At 43.6% G+C, this 23946-nt stretch overlaps 1 protein-coding gene across 1 annotated transcript in view; it reads right to left on the minus strand.

Moving 5' to 3' along the window:
- The window catches only part of LOC142915711 (uncharacterized), a 73684-nt gene that overhangs the window by 299 nt on the left and 49439 nt on the right, over positions 1–23946 (minus strand). The window lies entirely within an intron of this gene.

Raw genomic sequence — 23946 nt, forward strand, 5'->3', positions numbered from 1 at the left:
GAACTTGCGGTTGAAACTTGAACTTTTGAACTTGCGGTTGAAACTTGAACTTTTGAACTTGCGGTTGAAACTTGAACTTTTGAACTTGCGGTTGAAACTTGAACTTTTGGACTTGCGGTTGAAACTTGAACTTTTGAACTTGCGGTTGAAACTTGAACTTTTGGACTTGCGGTTGAAACTTGAAATTTGAACTTGCGGTTGAAACTTGAACTTTTGAACTTGCGGTTGAAACTTGAACTTTTGAACTTGCGGTTAAAACTTGAACTTTTGAACTTGCGGTTGAAACTTGCACTTTTTGAACTTGAGGTTGAAACTTGAAATTTTGGACTTGCGGTTGAAACTTTAACTTTTGAACTTGCGGTTGAAACTTGAACTTTTGAACTTGTGGTTAAAACTTGAACTTTTTGAACTTGAGGTTGAAACTTGAACTTTTGGACTTGCGGTTGAAACTTGAACTGTTGAACTTGCGGTTGAAACTTGAACTTTTGAACTTGCGGTTGAAACTTGCATTTTTTGAACTTGCGGTTGAAACTTGAACTTTTGGACTTGCGGTTGAAACTTGAAATTTTGGACTTGCGGTTGAAACTTGAACTTTTGAACTTGCGGTTGAAAATACTCTTTGTTTTTTTCGGTAAAGTCACGTAGAAATAAGAAATAATAATGAAATAAAATTACATGATAGCATACGACGTTTCGATTGCAAAGCAAGCAATCATCATTAGGTATAGAAGAGCTAAATTTAAGGGAGAGAGGAAACACAGAGAGATGGAGAAGCACATCAAATTGAAACAAGATTTAGTAAAATTTTGGAAACAATATAATGCAGCACAGAGGGTCGGTCAAAACACAATTAACGCATGGTCTGGCTGATTAAGTTATTTCAAAGATTGCTAAATTATAGGTTAAAAGTGATAGAGTACAGATCACAGACACATATACTGACATTCAAGCAGAGAGAGCCAGCACAGAGACACAGAGAGAGACACACACATGGGACAGAGTGAAACAATGCTTCTATTTAGCTATCAACACATACACTACATTATACACTACACTATAAACTACACAGAACATCTATATACATAGCTATCAACACATACACTACATTATACACTACACTATAAACTACACACAACATCTATATACATAGCTATCAACACATACACTACACTATAAACTATACACACCATATATACATAGCTATCAACACATACACTACACTATACACTACATAATAAACTACACTCATCTATATACATAGCTATCAACACATACACTACACTATACACTACACACACAACATCTATATACATAGCTATCAACACATACACTACACTATACACTACACACACAACATCTATACACCCACATCAACCATCACCACCAACCCCCACATCAACCATCATCATCACCACCCACATGAACCATCACCACCACCACCCACATCAACCATCACCACCACCACCACCACCAACATCACCACCACCCACATCAATCATCACCACCACCACCCACATCACCACCACCCACATCAACCATCACCACCACCACCCACATCAACCATCATCACCACCACCACCCACATCAACCACACCATCACCACCACCCACATCACAACCACCCACATCAACCATCATTACCACGACCCACATCAACCATCATCATCACCACCCACATGAACCATCACCACCACCACCCACATCAACCATCACCACCACCACCAACATCACCACCACCCACATCAACCATCATCATCCACATCAACCATCACCACCACCACCCACATCACCACCACCCACATCAACCATCACCACCACCACCCACATCAACCATCATCACCACCACCCACATCAACCACACCATCACCACCACCCACATCACAACCACCCACATCAACCATCAACACCACGACCCACATCAACCATCATCACCACCACCCACATCACAACCACCCACATCAACCATCATCACCACCACCCACATCACCACAACCCACATCACAACCACCCACATCAACCATCATCACCACGACCCACATCAACCATCATCACCACCACCCACATCACAACCACCCACATCAACCATCATCACCACCACCCACATCACCACAACCCACATCACAACCACCCACATCAACCATCATCACCACAACCCACATCACAACCACCCACATCAACCACACCATCACCACGACCCACATCAACCATCATCACCACCACCCACATCAACCATCATCACCACCACCCACATCAACCATCATCACCACCACCCACATCAACCACCATCACCACGACCCACATCAACCATCATCACCACCACCCACATCACAACCACCCACATCAATCACACCATCACCACCACCCACATCAACCATCTTCACCACCACCCACATCAACCATCATCACCACCACCCACATCAACCATCATCATCACCACCCACATTAACCATCATCACCACCACCCACATCAACCATCATCACCACCACCCACATCAACCATCATCACCACCACCCACATTAACCATCATCACCACCACCCACATCAACCATCATCACCACCACCCACATCAACGACCCTCACGTGTTGCACACTGCGCATCGACTTGCCCCTCGGTCAACTGTACGCACGGCGTATTTCACTACACTACAGTGTGTGTGTGTGCGCACGTTGGAACTATACGTGTAGCGCGTACTATAGTGTAGACTCTAGTGTATACTATAGTGTAGGGTGTACTATAGTGTAGTGTGTACTATAGTGTCGTGTGTACTATAGTGTACTGTAGTGTGGTGTGTACTGTAGTGTAGTGTGTACTGTATACTGCAGTGTAGTGCGTACTATAGTGTCGTGTGTACTATAGTGTACTGTAGTGTAGTGTGTACTGTAGTGTGTACTGTAGTGTGGTGTGTACTACAGTGTAGTGTGTACTATAGTGTAGTGTGTACTACAGTGTAGTGTGTACTATAGTGTACTGTATACTGTAGTGTAGTGTGTACTATAGTGTAGTGTGCAGTGTAGTGTACTGTATACTACAGTGTAGTGTGTACTATAGTGTAGTGTGTACTGTAGTGTGGTGTGTACTATAGTGTAGTGTGTACTATAGTATAGTCTGCTGTATACTACAGTGTAGTGTGTACTATAGTGTAGTGTGTACTATAGTGTGGTGTGTACTATAGTGTAGTGTGTACTATAGTGTAGTGTGTACTATAGTGTAGTGTACTGTATACTACAGTGTAGTGTGTACTATAGTGTAGTGTGTACTGTAGTGTGTACTATAGTGTAGTGTGTACTATAGTGTAGTGTGTACTCTAGTGTAGTGTGTACTATAGTGTAGTGTAGCTATCAACACATACACTACACTATACGCTACACTATAAACTACACACATCTATATACATAGCTATCAACACATACACTACACTATACACTACACACACAACATCTATACACCCACATCGACCATCACCACCACCACCCACATCAACCATCATCATCACCACCACCCACATGAACCATCACCACCACCACCGCCCACATCACCACCACCACAACCATCATCACCACCACCACCCACATCAACCATCATCACCACCACCCACATCACCACCACCCACATCATCACCACCCACATCAACCATCATCACCACCACCCACATCAACCATCATCACCACCACTCACATCAACCATCATCATCACCACCCACATCAACCATCATCACAACCACCCACATCAACCACCATCACCACCACCCACATCAACCATCATCACCACCACCCACATCAACCATCATCACCACCACTCACATCAACCATCATCACCACCACCCACATCAACCATCATCACCACCACCCACATCAACCATCATCACCACCACCCACATCAACCATCATCACCACCACCCACATCAACCATCATCACCACCACCCACATCAACCATCATTACCACCACCACCCACATGAACCATCATCACCACCACCCACATCAACCATCATCACCACCACCCACATCAACCATCATCACCACCACCCACATCAACCATCATCACCACCACCCACATCAACCATCATCACCACCACCACCCACATCAACCATCATCACCACAACCCACATCAACCATCATCACCACCACCCACATCAACCATCATCACCACCACCCACATCAACCATCATCACCACCACCCACATCAACCATCATTACCACCACCACCCACATGAACCATCATCACCACCACCCACATCAACCATCATCACCACCACCCACATCAACCATCATCACCACCACCCACATCAACCATCATCACCACCACCCACATCAACCATCATCACCACCACCACCCACATCAACCATCATCACCACAACCCACATCAACCATCATCACCACCACCCACATCAACCATCATCACCACCACCCACATCAACCATCATCACCACCACCCACATCAACGACCCTCACGTGTTGCACACTGCGCATCGACTTGCCCCTCGGCCAACTGTGCGCACGGCATATTTCACTACACTGCAGTGTGTGTGTGTGCACGTTGGAACTATACGTGTAGCGTGTACTATAGTGTAGACTCTAGTGTATACTATAGTGTAGGGTGTACTATAGTGTAGTGTGTATTATAGTGTCGTGTGTACTATAGTGTACTGTAGTGTGGTGTGTACTATAGTGTAGTGTGTACTGTATACTACAGTGTAGTGTGTACTATATACTATAGTGTAGTGTGTACTATAGTGTAGTGTGTACTGTATACTATAGTGTAGTGTGTACTGTATACTATAGTGTGTACTATAGTGTAGTGTGTACTGTAGTGTGGTGTGTACTGTATACTATAGTGTAGTGTGTACTGTATACTATAGTGTGTACTGTAGTGTAGTGTGTACTATAGTATGTACTGCAGTGTATAGTGTAGTGTAATAACGCGGGTTTGTGACGGTGTAAGGGGCACTGACGGCAGGGGGCAGTGCACACGTCGGCGTGAGGAGATCACGTGGGGAGCCCAGGACAGGGGTCCATCTGGAAGCCGAGAACCCGCAAGTCGCTTCTAGAAGGGGGGGGGGCGTGGCTATGTAGGGCGTGGCTTGGTAGGGCGTGGCTAGGTAGGGCGTGGCTAGGTAGGGCGTGGTTAGGTTGGGCGTGGCTAGGTAGGGCGTGACTAGGTAGGGCGTGACTAGGTAGGGCGTGGCTAGGTAGGGCGTGACTAGGTAGGGCGTGGCTATGTAGGGCGTGGCTAGGTAGGGCGTGACTAGGTAGGGCGTGGCTATGTAGGGCGTGGCTAGGTAGGGCGTGGCTAGGTAGGGCGTGGCTACGTAGGGCGTGGCTAGGTAGGGCGTGGCTAGGTAGGGCGTGACTAGGTAGGGCGCGACTAGGTAGGGCGTGGCTAGGTATGGCGTGGCTATGTTGGGCGTGGCTAGGTATGGCGTGACTAGGTAGGGCGCGGCTATGTAGGGCGCGGCTATGTAGGGCACGGCTAGGTAGTGCATGACTAGGTAGGGCGTGGCTATGTAGGGCGTGGCTAGGGCGTGACCTCGCCCCGCCCTTGCCAGGATATGAGAGGGGCCCGGGGCCGTTGCTGGCAGTGTCGCCCTTCGTCTCGACCAGTGACGTGCGGTGAGGTCAATGGCTAGGCAGGCACTGGCCAGTGTCAGAGCCAGATTCACACACTGAGAGGGGCGTGGCCTCACTGAGAGGGGGCGTGGCCTCACTGAGGAGGCGTGTTAGACACGTCCCCCTCAGTGAGGCAGATGTGATAGCTGCCTCCCCCGATGCTTTTTCATTGCAGTTTCACGATGAGACCAGCGAGTCTAAATATCTTTATACACATACGTGAAGTAAGTTACCTGGACTATGGAAGGCGAGGACATGAAATGAAGGGGTCTACAAACATTACATTAGTGACATATTGAGACAGTAACAGGCACGCGCTTATTGCCCGCGCTCCATCCAGTTATTGAGGGGTTGCACAATCAGAGGGGAGGCTGAGCTCGTCGCTGCCTCACCTCTCACCCCTCCCTGTATTTGCAGCGGAGCTCCGCAAATTTGGCGATTTTAACTGTAAAAAATGATCGTGGAGTCATACAGAAATGGCATAACACAGATCAGTGGGAAAAACGTAATCTTTATTTGATCAGATTTTTTTTTACTTTTAGTAACAGCTTATTTTCATTGTGGCATGACAGGTAAAGGCTCTGCCTCCCCTGCCTCCCGTGACCGCACGTCCCAGGTCTCGACCACCTTTAGGCGACGTCGCTAGCTGGCTGGCCAGGCAGCCTGCCGACTGCGCTAGCGAGGCAGTACCTCCACGCGATGGACGTGCGGCTGACTTGCAGTCAGCGCGCAGGGCGTCTGGGGTTCCCTTACGTGTAGAAATGAAGGCGGTGTCTTAAGAACCCCATCTCGGAGTGAGTCGCTACAGTAGTGTAGTGTTTACTGTAGTGTAGTGTATAGTGTAGTGTATACTATAGTGTAGTGTATACTGTATACTATAGTGTGTACTGTAGTGTAGTGTGTACTATAGTGTATACTATAGTGTAGTGTATACTATAGTGTAGTGTGTACTGTAGTGTAGTGTGTACTATAGTGTAGTGTATAGTGTAGTGTGTACTATAGTGTAGTGTATACTATAGTGTGTACTATAGTGTAGTGTATACTATAGTGTAGTGTGTACTTTATACTATAGTGTAGTGTGTACTATAGTGTAGTGTATACTATAGTGTAGTGTATAGTGTAGTGTGTACTATAGTGTAGTGTATACTATAGTGTGTACTATAGTGTAGTGTATACTATAGTGTACTGTATACTTCAGTGAAGTGTGCACTATATACTATAGTGTAGTGTGTACTATAGTGTAGTGTGTACTATATACTATAGTGTAGTGTGTACTATAGTGTAGTGTGTACTGTATACTATAGTGTATACTATAGTGTAGTGTACTGTATACTACAGTGTAGTGTGTACTATATACTATACTGTAGTGTGTACTATAGTGTAGTGTGTACTGTATACTATAGTGTAGTGTGTACTATAGTGTCGTGTGTACTATAGTGTACTGTAATGTAGTGTGTACTGTAGTGTGGTGTGCACTATAGTGTAGTGTGTACTACAGTGTAGTGTGTACTATAGTGTAGTGTGTACTATAGTGTAGTGTGTACTGTAGTGTAGTGTACTATATACTACAGTATAGTGTGTACTATAGTGTAGTGTGTACTGTAGTGTGGTGTGTACTATAGTGTAGTGTGTACTATAGTGTAGTGTGTACTGTAGTGTAGTGTACTATATACTACAGTATAGTGTGTACTATAGTGTAGTGTACTATATACTACAGTGTAGTGTGTACTATAGTGTAGTGTGTACTGTAGTGTGGTTTGTACTATAGTGTAGCGTGTACTATAGTGTAGTGTGTACTATAGTGTAGTCTACTGTATACTACAGTGTAGTGTGTACTATATACTATAGTGTAGTGTGTACTGTAGTGTAGTGTACTGTATACTACAGTGTAGTGTGTACTATATGCTATAGTGTAGTGTGTACTATAGTGTAGTGTGTACTGCATACTATAGTGTAGTGTGTACTATGTACTATAGTGTGTACTATAGTGTAGTGTGTACTGTATACCATAGTGTATACTATAGTGTAGTGTGTTCTATAGTGTCGTGTGTACTATAGTGTACTGTAGTGTGTACTATAGTGTAGTGTATACTATAGTGTTGTGTATAGTGTAGTGTGTACTATAGTGTAGTGTATACTATAGTGTGTACTATAGTGTAGTGTATACTATAGTGTACTGTATACTTCAGTGTAGTGTGCACTATATACTATAGTGTAGTGTGTACTATAGTGTAGTGTGTACTATATACTATAGTGTAGTGTGTACTATAGTGTAGTGTGTACTGTATACTATAGTGTATACTATAGTGTAGTGTACTGTATACTACAGTGTAGTGTGTACTATATACTATACTGTAGTGTGTACTATAGTGTAGTGTGTACTGTATACTATAGTGTAGTGTGTACTATAGTGTCGTGTGTACTATAGTGTACTGTAGTGTGGTGTGTACTGTAATGTAGTGTGTACTGTAGTGTGGTGTGCACTATAGTGTAGTGTGTACTACAGTGTAGTGTGTACTATAGTGTAGTGTGTACTATAGTGTAGTGTGTACTACAGTGTAGTGTGTACTATAGTGTAGTGTGTACTATAGTGTAGTGTGTACTGTAGTGTAGTGTACTATATACTACAGTGTAGTGTGTACTATAGTGTAGTGTGTACTGTAGTGTGGTGTGTACTATAGTGTAGTGTGTAATGTAGTGTGTACTATAGTGTAGTGTGTACTATAGTGTAGCGTGTACTATAGTGTAGTGTGTACTATAGTGTAGTCTACTGTATACTACAGTGTAGTGTGTACTATATACTATAGTGTAGTGTGTACTGTAGTGTAGTGTGTACTGTATACTACAGTGTAGTGTGTACTATATGCTATAGTGTAGTGTGTACTATAGTGTAGTGTGTACTGAATACTATAGTGTAGTGTGTACTGTGTACTATAGTGTGTACTATAGTGTAGTGTGTACTGTATACTATAGTGTATACTATAGTGTAGTGTGTTCTATAGTGTCGTGTGTACTATAGTGTACTGTAGTGTAGTGTGTACTGTAGTGTGGTGTGTACTATAGTGTAGTGTGTACTGTAGTGTGTACTATAGTGTAGTGTACTGTATACTATAGTGTAGTGTGTACTATAGTGTAGTGTGTACTATAGTGTAGTGTGTACTGTATACTACAGTGTATTGTGTACTATATACTATAGTGTAGTGTGTACGATAGTGTAGTGTGTACTGTATACTATAGTGTAGTGTGTGCTGTATACTATAGTGTATGCTATAGTGTAGTGTATACTATAGTGTACTGTATACTACAGTGTAGTGTGTACTATATACTATACTGTAGTGTGTACTATAGTGTAGTGTGTACTGTAAACTATAGTGTACTGTAGTGTGTACTGCATACTATAGTGTAGTGTGTACTGTATACTATAGTGTAGTGTGTACTGTATACTATAGTGTATACTATAGTGTAGTGTATACTACAGTGCAGTGTGTACTATATACTATACTGTAGTGTGTACTATAGTGTAGTGTGTACTGTATACTATAGTGTAGTGTATACTATAGTTTAGTGTATACTATAGTGTGTACTGTATACTATAGTGTAGTGTATACTGTATACTATAGTATAGTGTGTACTATAGTGTAGTGCAGGGGTCGGGAACCTATGGCTCGCGAGCCAGATGTGGCTCTTTTGATGATTGCATATGGCTCGCAGATAAAACAAAATATTCTCACTTGTTTTAATCCATCCATCGATTTTTCACTGCGCATGTCCTGTTCAGGGCTGCAGGAGCAATTGTCCATTATTTTAATTGGATGATACTGGCCTACGTTTGCCGTTGCTGGGTAAAACAGGTAAACGCCCCCTTTTGAATCAGTCTGAGACTGCGTCTGCTCGGTCATTAGCTCAAAGCTAACCCTTCGACGAAGAAGATGGCGAAAAGAAAAAAAGACGACGAGTATCGTACATTTCAGGACGAATGGACCGAAGAATTCGCCTTTGTGGAGAGAGCGGGTTCTGCGGTGTGTCTAATTTGCAATGACAAAATTACATCGTTGAAACGGTCGAATGTAAAGCGGCACTTCGGCACGCGCCACGCTACCTTTGCATCAAAATACCCTGCGGGAGACAGCAGAAAGAAAGCGTGCCAAGAGCTTCTGAGCAGGGTGCAAGCTAGCCAGCAGCAACTCCGCGTATGGACCCGGCAAGGTGATTATAATTCGGCTAGCTTTGCTGGTTCTTTAGCAATAGTGAGGAACGGAAAACCATTCACAGATGGCGAGTATGCTAAAACGTTCATGCTGGATGTAGCCAATGAACTTTTTGATGATCTTCCGAACAAAGACAAGATAATCAAACGGATACAAGACATGCCTCTGTCGGCAAGAACTGTTCATGATCGTACCATCGTGATGGCAAACAAAGTGGAGGAAACGCAAGTGAAGGACATAAATGCAGCGCCGTTCTTTTCTCTGGCTTTGGATGAGTCAACAGACGTGAGCCATTTGTCGCAGTTCAGCGTGATTGCAAGATATGCTGTTGGTGACACACTGCGCGAAGAAAGTCTTGCTGTTCTGCCATTAAAAGGGTCCACAAGAGGTGAGGATTTATTCAAGTCTTTCATGGAGTTTGCTCAAGAAAAAAGTCTACCTATGGATAAACTTCTCTCAGTGTGTACTGATGGTGCTCCGTGTATGGTGGGGAAAAACAAAGGATTTGTGGCGCTTCTCCGTGAACATGAAAATAGACCCATCCTAAGTTTCCATTGCATTATACACCAAGAGGCACTTTGTGCTCAGATGTGTGACAGGCAGTTTGGCGAAGTGATGTCGCTGGTCATTCGTGTGATCAACTTTATTGTTGCCCGAGCCTTAAATGATCGCCAGTTTAAAACACTGCTGGATGAAGTTGTAAATAACTATCCTGGTCTGCTTTTGCACAGCAATGTGCGTTGGTTGTCAAGAGGGAAGGTGCTTAGCCGTTTTGCGGCTTGCCTGAACGAAATCCGGACTTTCCTTGAAATGAAAGGCGTCGGGCATCCTGAGCTAGCCGACACCGAGTGGCTCCTCAAGTTTTACTATCTCGTAGATCTGACTGAACATCTGAACCAGCTCAACGTGAAAATGCAAGGCATTGGAAATACAGTGTTATCCCTTCAACAAGCTGTATTTGCTTTTGAAAACAAGCTGGAGCTTTTCATCACGGATCTTGAAACAGGTCGTTTACTACATTTTGAAAAACTGAGCCAATTTAAAGATGCATGCACAGCAAGTGAGCCCATTCAAAACCTTGATCTCCACCAGCTAGCTGGCTGCACATCCAGTCTCCTACAGTCCTTCAAAGCACGCTTTGGAGAATTTCGTGAGCACACTCGTCTTTTTAAGTTCATCACCCATCCAAACGAGTGTTCACTGAACACAGCCGACCTGAATTACATCCCTGGTGTCTCCGTCAGAGATTTTGAAGCAGAAGTGGCTGACCTGAAGGCCTCAGACATGTGGGTGAATAAGTTCAAGTCACTGAATGAAGATTTGGAAAGAATCACACGACAGAAAGCGGAGTTGGCGAGCAAGCACATGTGGACAGAAATGAAAAAACTCCAACCCGAAGACCAGCTGATTCTCAAAACTTGGAACGCGCTTCCTGTCACATACCACACACTGCAGCGTGTGAGTATTGCTGTATTGACCATGTTTGGATCTACGTATGCATGTGAGCAGTCATTCTCACATCTTAAAAACATCAAGTCCAACCTACGATCACGTTTAACGGATGAAAGCCTCAATGCTTGCATTAAGCTTAACCTCACCAAGTACCAACCCGACTACAAAGTACCAACCCGACTACAAAGACATCAGCAAATCCATGCAGCACCAGAAGTCGCATTAATGGTGAGTGTTATAACAACATTATTTAAAAGAATAAATTCAGAGGCTTATTATACTGACATTTAGTTGAATTCACTTTTAAAATATATTATATGGCTCTCACTGAAATAAATTTCCAAATTTTTTGCTTTCATGGCTCTCTTAGTCAAAAAGGTTCCCGACCCCTGGTGTAGTGTATACTATAGTGTGTACTGTATACTATAGTGTAGTGTATACTGTATACTATAGTATAGTGTGTACTGTAGTGTAGTGTGTACTATAGTGTATACTATAGTGTAGTGTATACTATAGTGTAGTGTGTACTGTAGTGTAGTGTGTACTATAGTGTGTACTGCAGTGTATAGTGTAGTGTGTACTGTATACTATAGTGTATACTATAGTGTATACTATAGTGTAGTGCATACTATAGTGTAGTGTGTACTGTATACTATAGTGTATACTATAGTGTAGTGTATACTATAGTGTAGTGTGTACTATAGTGTGTACTGCAGTGTATAGTGTAGTGTAATAACGCGGGTTTGTGACGGTGTCAGGGCCGCTGACGGCAGGGGCCAGTGCACACGTGGGCGTGAGGAGATCACGTGGGGAGCCCAGGACAAAGCTCTGCCCCCCCCCCCAAAAAAAATATAAAACATGATTCAAATCGCTTTAAACTATTGTTGTCATTGTAGTGCGTAGTTAATGTGGCGCTGCACTCTGATGTTGTAGGTAGAAAACATTAAAAAGTCTATTTAATTAAGTAGAACGTGTTGTCTATTTAAAGTTGCACAATTTGATGTGACGTCACATTTCTCAAACCCCCCACCCCCCCCCTTGTCACACATCGTCACAAATGTCTGACCCCCCCCCCCCTAGGTGCGTCATTTACGGACGGCCCCTAACTGTCAACAGCCTCCACACGGAACAGGCAGTGACGTCACGCGTAACAGACCCAACATAGTGACGTCACGCGTAACAGACCCAACATAGCAGTGACGTCATGTGTGTACAGACACAACACAGCAGTGACGTCACGCGTGTACTGGACCCGACACGGCAGTGACGTCACGCGCGCACCGGACCCGACACGGCAGTGACGTCATACATCGCTACGCATATATAAGGTGTAATACAGTTTAGTGACGACGCCTAGCTCGCTGCTTTCTCGGCACTTGACGTTGATGGCACACCCGCCTTAGCGCAGTGTCAGTGGGTTCACTCGAGGAGGAGGGTGCAGCCCCTCGTGCTACTGCTGGTCCGTCGTGCTCCCCACCCGCCCCTGGTCCATCATGGCCCATGCACCTCCTACGTACATCGTGCTCAATTCTACGCTAATTCCTTTGTCAAAGCGTTTTGCTTCCTCCCACACAGCTTAAAGGACGCGTCCTGGGCTTGGCTGTTTTCACTCCAACGCTGTCCTCGTGACAGCACGGTCCCCTTCACCTGATGAAGGCCACTTGTGTTGTGGCCGAAACGTCGTGATTTTTTGTTATTTTATTTTTTGTTGTCTTTTACGTGACTTTACCGAATAGAACCAAAGAGTATGGAGGGTGGAGCTCTGTAGACCCCCTCTAAAGGGGATTCCCAAGCTGCCTCTTCCACGTTGGTCAGATGTCTTGGAGGCGGTGGCAGTACCACGCGGTTTACTCCACCACACGCGATCTCTTGATTCATTCACTGTGGTGATGGACCCGTGGATACTGCTCTAGACGAGACTGTCTGGAGGACAGCGCTGGAGTGAAAAAGCCACGCTCAGATCGCGACCTTTAAGCTGTGTGAGAAGAAACAAAGCGCCTTAGAGTCGCTTCATCTGAGCGTGGCTTTGTTCACTCCAGCGCTGTCCTCCAGACAGTCTCGTCCCTTCACCTGATGAAGGCCGCTTGTGTTGTGGCCGAAACGTCGTGAGGATTTTATTGTGTTATTTTATTTTATCAATTTATTATTTTATTCTCATTCTACGTTGTGGTGACTTTACCGAAAGAACCAAAGAAGATGAATCCTTGCAGTCACGAAAGCTTTAAATCGAAAAATAAAATGTATCGCTCCGGATGAACGGCCGCAAATTATTATCTGCGTTTTGATTTAGCGTGCCGATCTTAAAGGTGCATTGAGAAATGTGATACTCCGACCGATGCTCCTGTTGTTTGTGGAGTAACTCATGTAGCCAGCTATGGCTCTAGGATTTGGTGTTACATGTTGTTTATGTTGTTTATTGTTAAAAATTAGGTCACAGTCCCTATGATCACTGATACGTTGCATTTATGGCTTTATTTTGGTGATTTCGAAAAGTTTTTTGGTTTGACCATGTTTTTGTTTATTGTAGTATGGAGTTAGACTGATGACCTCAATCTAAGTTGTCTTTTCTAGATTTAAAGCTTTCGTGACTGCTAGGATCCATACTCTTTGGTTCTATTGGGTAAAGTCACGTAGGTGAAAATAAAATAACAAAAAAAATAACAATTGTCTTGTGGTTGTTCTTGTTGTTGTTTGACTTGCATCCCACTGGGATTTTTGCACACAGCATTGGTGTACGGTGCTTTTTCCAGGAATATTTTTGCTGTTTTTTTTTTCCCATGGATTTTCTGTTTTTACACAGTCAACACAAAGTCACTTTAAGATGTTTTTCTTGTTCATGTTTTTGTTTTTTGTATTTGTTGTGGTTGCACCCGATTCAAGAGCCGAATGGCTCACAGGGCTATACCAAAATAAACTGAACTGATTGCAATTCCAGAATTCCACCAAGGATCTCAATCTGCGACGGTGCAGAGTTAACAGTGACAAGGGGATTGGTAAAACAGACCCTGAACGCCATGTCAGACAGCACCTTGCTGAGGCCGTGAAGGCTAGCAGGCACGTGTCTGTGTCTTCTTAGGGCTGTAGCCCAGGCAATGAACGTACTGCAGTCTCCAGAATCAGATCAAAATGCAGTCTGCCGTGTATTAACATTCACGACAGCTGCGTTTCATTAGGGATTTTGCTTTCATTTTTAATATTGCTGCTTCGGCCAATCAGCGCCCGGGGATTTCGACCCTCCCCCCACCCCCGGGAGGGGGAGTGGCTTAGAGTGGAGGGGGGAGTGGCTTAGAGTGGAGGGGGGAGTGGCGTAGAGCACGTGGGCAAGTGACCCCCCCGGGGGGGAGTGGCTTAGAGTGGAGGGGGGAGTGGCTTAGAGTGGAGGGGGGAGTGGCTTAGAGTGGAGGGGGAGAGGCTTAGAGTGGAGGGGGGAGTGGCCGTAGAGCACGTGGCAAGTGGCTCTGAGCAAGATGGCCCAGCTGTTGACACCACCAGGAAGGGGACTCACAATGACAACTCCCGCCCGGCCGCCTTTGTCTCTCTCGACGCCACACGCAGGTACCGGGCTGCTGCTGCTGCTTGTTACTCGCCCCGCGAGGTCTAGCTCACGTTAAGGGCTGCTAGAGGCATTTCTGTAGAGTCCACGATAGGCCAGGCGGTGGTGTTGGTTAGGGGGGCGGGGGGGTAAAGTGTGGGGGTCGGAAGCTCTCGGCCGAACGTCCAACTGTAGGTGCCAGGCTAGGTGCACGTACTGTCCACCAGCACGTACTAGTAATCGATGCTCGATTCCTATTAAACATAAATCGATTCTTCCACCGTTCAACAAACGGGGGTGGTGGAATCGATTATATGAAACTATCATCGATTCCACGAATCGATTATCCATTGTTTTGTTTGGGGAGCGGTGGGTGTAGTGGTGAGCGCTGCGTTGCGCTACGAACCTGGCGACTTGGCTTGGGCAAGGTGAGGTAATTTACCTTTGTCACCGGGTAAAAGTGTAAAGGTAAAGGTGAAGTATTATAAATACGGTGCCTGGTTTACCGCCACAAAGCTCCGTGGCCCTGTCCGTGGCCTACATTTAATAAGTAATATTTAAAAAAATGTTTTATTAAAAACACGCTTTAATGAAATGTGCGAGTAGTAATGTCAGAACTACCTATGAGATCTTCACTCAAAACTGCTCTAGAGGAGTTGTACACCCCTAGCTGCCACTGCTATTCAGTGGCCTAACATATGGCTCTAGATTTTGGTGTTATAATTTATTTACGTAGTTTATTGTAAAAAATTCGGTCACAGTCCCTATGATCACTGTTACATTGCATTTATGGCTTTATTTTGGTGATTTCGAAAAGTTTTTTTTTGTTTTGGCCATGTTTTTGTTTATTGTAGTACGGAGTTAGACTGATGGCCTTAATCTTAGTTGTCTTGTGGTTGTTGTTGTTTGACTTGCATCCCACTGGGATTTTTTGCACACAGCGTTGGTGTTCGGTGCAATTTCAGGAATATTTTTGATGTTTTTTTTTCCCTGGATTTTCTGTTTGCACAGTCACACAAAGTCACTTTAAGATGTTTTCTTGTTCATGTTTTTTTGTGTTTGTTGCGGTTGCACCCGATTCAAGAGCCGAATGGCTCACAGGGCTATACCAAACTAAATGCAACTATGAACTAACTATGAAAACTCCACCACGACTCCGGGCAGTGGGCCCGAGCTCGCCACGACGTAAGGGGCCGTGGGCAATTAGACGCAAGCCGAAACATAACATGTACAAAATAATGTTTAAGATATATTTTTATTTTATTTTTAATGATAGAATATGGTATTGTCATCAGTATGACATAAGTATACCGAGTTTGCAGTCGATACCACATTGGGAAGTGGGTTAAAATTGAGTTACAAAATTTGAAGATACAACGACAGACAGAGTGAGTTAAAAGAAAGCGTGTACAATTGGAATCATTGAAAGTATTCTTTAGTTTTTCCGGTAAAGTCACGTAGAAATAATAAAATAAGATAATAGTGTATGACGTTTCAATTGCAACACAAGCAATCATCATCAGGTACAGAAGAGCTAAATTTACGAGAGCGAGGAGACACGTAACCGCAGATATATGTACAGACACAGATACAACAGGGGATACAGCGAGAGAGAAACGTGGGAGCACACTAAATATAATTCCTGCAGTCACGAAAGCTCCAAATTCAAGTATCATTGAGAGTATTCTATATGAATAAAGCACTCTACCTAGTGTGTACCTGCATGTGTAGTAGTACCCCAGTAATTACTACCCTGTAATGGGGTAATTTGTATGGGGTAAGCGTAAAAGGTCGGGTAAAGGTAGGCTCGTTGTTTTTAACCTTTAACCTTACCTGCTGAAGGGTAAAAGGTAGGTAGAGTGATTGTATTGTGGTAAGGTAAAAGGTAGGAAAAAGGTAGGCTCGTTGTTTTTTTACCTTTTACGTCACGACAACTTAAAATGTAGCAATGTGAGAGATCCTCGCCACGCGGTTGGCTAGGAGATGTTAACTCCCTCGCCTGGTCTACAGAGGTCCGTGGGTTCGATCCCGACCCTGGCGATACCTTCTGCTGCTGCTACTGAATGTTTGAAGTCTGTATCTCTCTGTCTCGCTCCCAGGTGCCCCTCGGACCACGAGGATGGAGGAGGAGATGAGGAGGGCCGGAGGTGGCGACCATCAGAGAGGAAGGGGAGGAGGAGGAGGTGGTGGAGGTGGTGGAGGTGGTGGAGGAGGTGGTGGAGGTGGTGGAGGTGGTGAAGAAGCTTGGGCGAGGATGTGGGCTGGTTCGGGAGGGTGGTGTGGACTTACCAGAGAGGGGGCCTGGTGGCACTATGATGGCAGTGGTGGTGGTGGTGGCTATGGTGGTGGTTATGGTGGTGGAGGTGGTGGTGGAGGTGGCTATAGTGGAGGTGTCTATGGTGGTGGTGGAGGTGGTGGTGGTGGTGGTGCCACGATCTGTGACGTGCTACAGAGACCCCAGCAGGTGCAGAGCGGATACGTGGAAGGAGGTGAAGGATCTGGAGGAGGTGAAGGAGGAGGTGAAGGATCTGGAGGAGGTGAAGAAGCTTGGGCGTGGATGTGGGCTGGTTGGGGAGGGTGGTGTGCACTTGCCAGAGAGGGGGCCTGGTGGCGCTATGATGGCAGTGGTGGTGGTTGCTATAGCGGAGGTGTCTATGGTGGTGGCTATGGTGGTAGCTATAGCGGAGGTGTCTCTGGTGGTGGCTATAGCGGAGGTGGCTATGGTGGTGGCTATGGTGGTAGCTATAGCGGAGGTGTCTCTGGTGGTGTCTATGGTGGTAGCTATAGCGGAGGTGTCTCTGGTGGTGGCTATGGTGGTAGCTATAGCGGAGGTGTCTATGGTGGTGTCCATGGTGGTAGCTATAGCGGAGGTGTCTCTGGTGGTGGCTATTTGGTGTCTATGGTGGTGCCACGATCGGTGACGTGCTACAGAGACACCAGCAGGTGCAGGGGGGAGACGTGGGAGGAGGTGAAAGATCTGGAGGAGGTGAAGCAGCTGGAGGAGGAGGAGGTGAAGGAGAAGGTGAAGGAGCTGGAGAAGATGAAGAAGGAGGTGAAGAAGAAGGAGCTGGAAGAGGAGGAGGAGGTGAAGGAGCTGGAGGAGATGAAGGAGGAGGTGAAGGAGGAGATGAAGGAGGAGGTGAAGGAGGAGGTGGAGGAGGAGGGGGTGGAGGAGGTGGAGGAGCTGGAGGAGGTGAAGCAGCTGGAGGAGGAGGAGGTGAAGGAGCTGGAGGAGATGAAGGAGGAGGTGAAGGAGGAGATGAAGGAGGAGGTGAAGGAGGAGGTGGAGGAGGAGGGGGTGGAAGAGGTGGAGGAGCTGGAGGAGGTAAAGCAGCTGGAGGAGGAGGAGGTGAAGGAGCTGGAGAAGATGAAGGAGGAGGTGAAGGAGGAGGTGAAGAAGCTGGAAGAGGAGGAGGAGGAGGTGAAGGAGCTGGAGGAGATGAAGGAGGAGGTGAAGGAGGAGGAGCTGGAGGAGGTGGGGGGGTTGGGGGCCACCACCACCGTGGGAGGACAAGAAGGAGAGCGCCAACAGCAGAAGCAGGTGGTGAGTGTGGTGGTGGTGGTGAGTGTGGTGGTGGTGAGTGTGGTGGTGGTGAGTGTGGTGGTGGTGAGTGTGGTGGTGAGTGTGGTGGTGAGTGTGGTGGTGACCTACCTGATGTTCATCTTCTCTCTCTGCCCCCTCTGTCCCCACTCCCCTTCCAGCTGACTCACCGCTCGGTGAGGAGTCAACGCGACCTGACTCAACCTGGGGTCAATCTCCCCCCCTGGGGGAGTCGCTCCCAGGCGGTGTATCGCCAGGCTCCTGTCAGTCACCCCCAGCTTGTGAGCCGCCCACAGCTGGCTCAGCAGCTGAGTCACCCCTGGATGATGAACCCCCAGATCCAGTACCACTGGGTGATCCACCCCCCACAGCTGACTCACCCCCCTCAGCTGACTCACCCCCCACAGCTGACTCACCCCCCACAGCTGACTCACGCCCCCAGCTGACTCAACCACGCCAGGTGATTTACCTACAGCTGACTCACCCCCCCAGCTGACTCACCCCCCCAGCTGACTCACCCTCCCCCAGCTGACTCAACCCCCAGGTGACTCACCCCCCCCAGCTGACTCACCCCCACAGCTGACTCAACCACGCCAGGTGATTTACCTACAGGTGACTCACCTCCCCCCAGCTCACTCACCCCCCCCAGCTGACTCACCCCCCCCAGCTGACTCACCCCCCACAGCTGACTCACCCCCCTCCCAGGTTACTCACCCCCCCAGGTGATTTACCCACAGCTGACTCACCCCCATTGGGTGGTGTGGGATTGTCAGATGGTTCCTGCCATGGCCAGGACACGGCGCTCACCACACAACGTGAAGATGTAACGTGTACAGCCTGGGGTGTCAACAAGCCTGGAGTGTGGTACGTGTTGTGATGTTATTAAAGTTTTACTAAATATGGAAATGTAACATACAATCTGGATTGAGGTTGTATATTTTGTGATGTTATAAAAGTTTAACTAAATATGGAAATGTAACATACAATCTGGATTGAGGTTGTATATTTTGTGATGTTATAAAAGTTTAACTAAATATGGAAATGTAACATACAATCTGGATTGGCGTTGAATATTTTGTGATTTTATAAAAGTTTTACTAAATATGGAAATGTAACGTACAATCTGGATTGGCATTGTATATTTTGTGATCTTATAAAAGTTTTACTAAATATGGAAATGTAATGTACAATCTGGATTGGGATTGTGTATTTTGTGATGTTATAAAAGTTTTACTAAAAATGGAAATGTAACATACAATCTGGATTGGCGTTGTTTATTTTGTGATGTTATAAAAGTTTAACTAAATATGGAAATGTAACATACAATCTGGATTGGGGTTGTTTATTTTGTGATGTTATAAAAGTTTAACTAAATATGGAAATGTAACATACAATCTGGATTGAGGTTGTATATTTTGTGATGTTATAAAAGTTTTACTAAATATGGAAATGTAACATACAATCTGGATTGGCGTTGTTTATTTTGTGATGTTATAAAAGTTTAACTAAATATGGAAATGAAACATACAATCTGGATTGAGGTTGTATATTTTGTGATGTTATAAAAGTTTTACTAAATATGGAAATGTAACATACAAACTGGATTGAGGTTGTATATTTTGTGATGTTATAAAAGTTTTACTAAATATGGAAATGAAACATACAATCTGGATTGGCGTTGTGTATTTTGTGATGTTATAAAAGTTTTAATAAATATGGAAATGTAACATACAATCTGGATTGGTGTTGTATATTTTGTGATTTTATAAAAGTTTTAATAAATATGGAAATGTAACATACAATCTGGATTGAGGTTGAATATTTTGTGATGTTTTTGAAAGTTTTACTAAATATGGAAACGAAACATACAATCTGGATTGAGGTTGTATATTTTGTGATGTTATAAAAGTTTTACTAAATATGGAAATGTAACATACAAACTGGATTGAGGTTGTATATTTTGTGATGTTATAAAAGTTTTACTAAATATGGAAATGAAACATACAATCTGGATTGGTGTTGTATATTTTGTGATTTTATAAAAGTTTGAATAAATATGGAAATGTAACATACAATCTGGATTGAGGTTGAATATTTTGTGATGTTATAAAAGTTTTACTAAATATGGAAATGTAACATACAATCTGGATTGAGGTTGTGTATTTTGTGATGTTATAAAAGTTTTAATAAATATGGAAATGTAACATACAATCTGGATTGGCATTGTTTATTTTGTGATGTTATAAAAGTTTTACTGAATATGGAAATGTAACATACAATCTGGATTGGCGTTGTTTATTTTGTGATGTTATAAAAGTTTTACTAAATATGGAAATGAAACATACAATCTGGATTGGCGTTGTTTATTTTGTGATGTTATAAAAGTTTTAATAAATATGGAAATGTAACATACAATCTGGATTGGTGTTGTATATTTTGTGATTTTATAAAAGTTTTAATAAATATGGAAATGTAACATACAATCTGGATTGAGGTTGAATATTTTGTGATGTTATAAAAGTTTAACTAAATATGGAAATGTAACATACAATCTGGATTGAGGTTGTATATTTTGTGATGTTATAAAAGTTTAACTAAATATGGAAATGTAACATACAATCTGGATTGGCGTTGAATATTTTGTGATTTTATAAAAGTTTTACTAAATATGGAAATGTAACGTACAATCTGGATTGGCATTGTATATTTTGTGATCTTATAAAAGTTTTACTAAATATGGAAATGTAATGTACAATCTGGATTGGGGTTGTGTATTTTGTGATGTTATAAAAGTTTTACTAAAAATGGAAATGTAACATACAATCTGGATTGGCGTTGTTTATTTTGTGATGTTATAAAAGTTTAACTAAATATGGAAATGTAACATACAATCTGGATTGGGGTTGTTTATTTTGTGATGTTATAAAAGTTTAACTAAATATGGAAATGTAACATACAATCTGGATTGAGGTTGTATATTTTGTGATGTTATAAAAGTTTTACTAAATATGGAAATGTAACATACAATCTGGATTGGCGTTGTTTATTTTGTGATGTTATAAAAGTTTAACTAAATATGGAAATGAAACATACAATCTGGATTGAGGTTGTATATTTTGTGATGTTATAAAAGTTTTACTAAATATGGAAATGTAACATACAAACTGGATTGAGGTTGTATATTTTGTGATGTTATAAAAGTTTTACTAAATATGGAAATGAAACATACAATCTGGATTGGCGTTGTGTATTTTGTGATGTTATAAAAGTTTTAATAAATATGGAAATGTAACATACAATCTGGATTGGTGTTGTATATTTTGTGATTTTATAAAAGTTTTAATAAATATGGAAATGTAACATACAATCTGGATTGAGGTTGAATATGTTGTGATGTTATGAAAGTTTTACTAAATATGGAAACGAAACATACAATCTGGATTGAGGTTGTATATTTTGTGATGTTATAAAAGTTTTACTAAATATGGAAATGTAACATACAAACTGGATTGAGGTTGTATATTTTGTGATGTTATAAAAGTTTTACTAAATATGGAAATGAAACATACAATCTGGATTGGTGTTGTATATTTTGTGATTTTATAAAAGTTTTAATAAATATGGAAATGTAACATACAATCTGGATTGAGGTTGAATATTTTGTGATGTTATAAAAGTTTTACTAAATATGGAAATGTAACATACAATCTGGATTGAGGTTGTGTATTTTGTGATGTTATAAAAGTTTAAATAAATATGGAAATGTAACATACAATCTGGATTGGCATTGTTTATTTTGTGATGTTATAAAAGTTTTACTGAATATGGAAATGTAACATACAATCTGGATTGGCGTTGTTTATTTTGTGATGTTATAAAAGTTTTACTAAATATGGAAATGAAACATACAATCTGGATTGGCGTTGTTTATTTTGTGATGTTATAAAAGTTTTAATAAATATGGAAATGTAACATACAATCTGGATTGGTGTTGTATATTTTGTGATTTTATAAAAGTTTTAATAAATATGGAAATGTAACATACAATCTGGATTGAGGTTGAATATTTTGTGATGTTATAAAAGTTTTACTAAATATGGAAATGTAACATACAATCTGGATTGACGTTGTATATTTTGTGATCTTATAAAAGTTTTACTAAATGTGGAAACGTAACATACAATCTGGATTGGCGTTGTGTATTTTGTGATGTTATAAAAGTTTTACTAAATATGAAAATGTAACATACAATCTGGATTGACGTATATTTTGTGATGTTATAAAAGTTTTACTAAATGTCGTGCCGTGAATTCACTCGGACGACAACCGTCTCTTTTTCCGCCATCACTTTTATTCCATTGTTCCGTACACACAGTAATTCTCTCCGTGTTCCACCAACTCGGACACTCCGATTTACTTCAGCATCGTCCGTGCATCCCCTTCCACACACAGTGGTTCGTCTTCTATCTCTTCCACACACAGTGGTTCGTCTTCTATCTCCTCACACACAGTCTCGCCGCTATCTCTTCACACGCAGTGACTTCTATCTATTCACACACAGTGACTCTATATATCTCCGCTAACGCTGACTCTCCCTATTGCTATTTACTGTCTTTGGGGTCCGGCTCTCTATCTATTCTTCCCTAACATTTCCAGCTGTCTTCTTCGTATCGCTTTACCTCTTGCCAACAACTGCCCAGCAACAACTCTCCAGCAACAACTCCCCAGCAGCCACTCTCCAACAGCAACGCCCCTTCCGTTCAAACCACCTCACGTTTTATCCCCTCTCGCATTAGCCTTAATTAATTGCCACGTGGCTCGCTGGCCATTTCCCGCCAGCCCGCACCTGTCCCCTTCATCAGACATTCAGACGCCACCACTTAACGCTAACAGCCTCTCGACCAATCACAGCCCTCGTGCCACGACTCCCTTAATTACTTGGGTTTGTTTACGCCACTCGTGACTCGACCACCTGTTCGACCTCGTGTGACCCGTTCTCCTTGTCTGTCTGTATTTACTGTATATGGCCAATTCCTATGCGCATGATCTACTCCACTACATCACCCCCACCCCCCCCCCGTGATGAAAGAACCTAGCCGTCCCCGGCTACGATATACTCGAATTGGAGTAGTGGAGTGAAGCGGACGGAACGATGACAACATATATACATAACGCATTTGCAATATACATCCATTTTGTACACTCACGCAACGACAAGCACACAAGACCTTTATACAGAATTCCCAACCCCCAAAGTCAATGTATTGTATTCCTCCTGGAACGGGTTCCCGCAGCCGGTCCCTGTCCCCGCGACACTCAGCTGGTGGGGCTGTCCGTCGTTCACGGTCGGGATGGCCATTGGTCCGGATCTGTGGCCGTTCAATCGGCGTCCGGTCAGTAACCCTGCCCAAAAAGGGCGATCCTGCAGGCATACGGGGGGCAGATCTCTGGGACACGCGCACTTGTGACCTTCCCACAGGTTTGTCGGACACATCCAATACAGGCCGCTCTCAGATGGGGGATGACGCATCATATGGTAACACAAATTTCTTCAGGCGCGACGGGTGAACAAACCATGTCCGACGACCGAATTTTATTCGCACAC

Source organism: Petromyzon marinus, unplaced genomic scaffold (genome assembly GCF_048934315.1).
Source record: "Petromyzon marinus isolate PM22_M1 ecotype Great Lakes invasive population unplaced genomic scaffold, UKy_Petmar_22M1.pri1.0 PM_G_Scaffold_34, whole genome shotgun sequence".
In the NCBI taxonomy this organism is placed as follows: domain Eukaryota; kingdom Metazoa; phylum Chordata; class Hyperoartia; order Petromyzontiformes; family Petromyzontidae; genus Petromyzon; species Petromyzon marinus.